Raw genomic sequence first — 402 nt, forward strand, 5'->3', positions numbered from 1 at the left:
ATAGGTTAGTATGTCGTCCAAAATCGCATCAAAAAGTCATAGGTTAGTATGTCGTCCAAAATTTGACAAAAATGTCATAGGTTAGTCAGTCAGTCAGTCATCATCTAACCGCTTTATCCTCCACGAGAGGGTCGCGGGGGGTGCTGTGCCAATCTCAGCTACATCAGGCGATAGGCGGGGTACACCCTGGACAGTTCGCCAGTCCATCGCAGGGCCACACACAACTAGAGACAAACAACTATTCACTCTCACACTCACTCCTACGGTCAATTTAGAGTGTCCAATTTACCTAATCCCCACATTGCATGTTTTTGGACTGTGGGAGGAAGCCGGAGAACCCGGAGAGAACCCACGCACACACGGGGAGAACTCCATGCAGAAAGGCCCTTGTTCCAACCGGGG

The sequence above is a fragment of the Solea senegalensis genome, linkage group LG3, assembly GCF_019176455.1.
Source record: "Solea senegalensis isolate Sse05_10M linkage group LG3, IFAPA_SoseM_1, whole genome shotgun sequence".
NCBI lineage: Eukaryota > Metazoa > Chordata > Actinopteri > Pleuronectiformes > Soleidae > Solea > Solea senegalensis.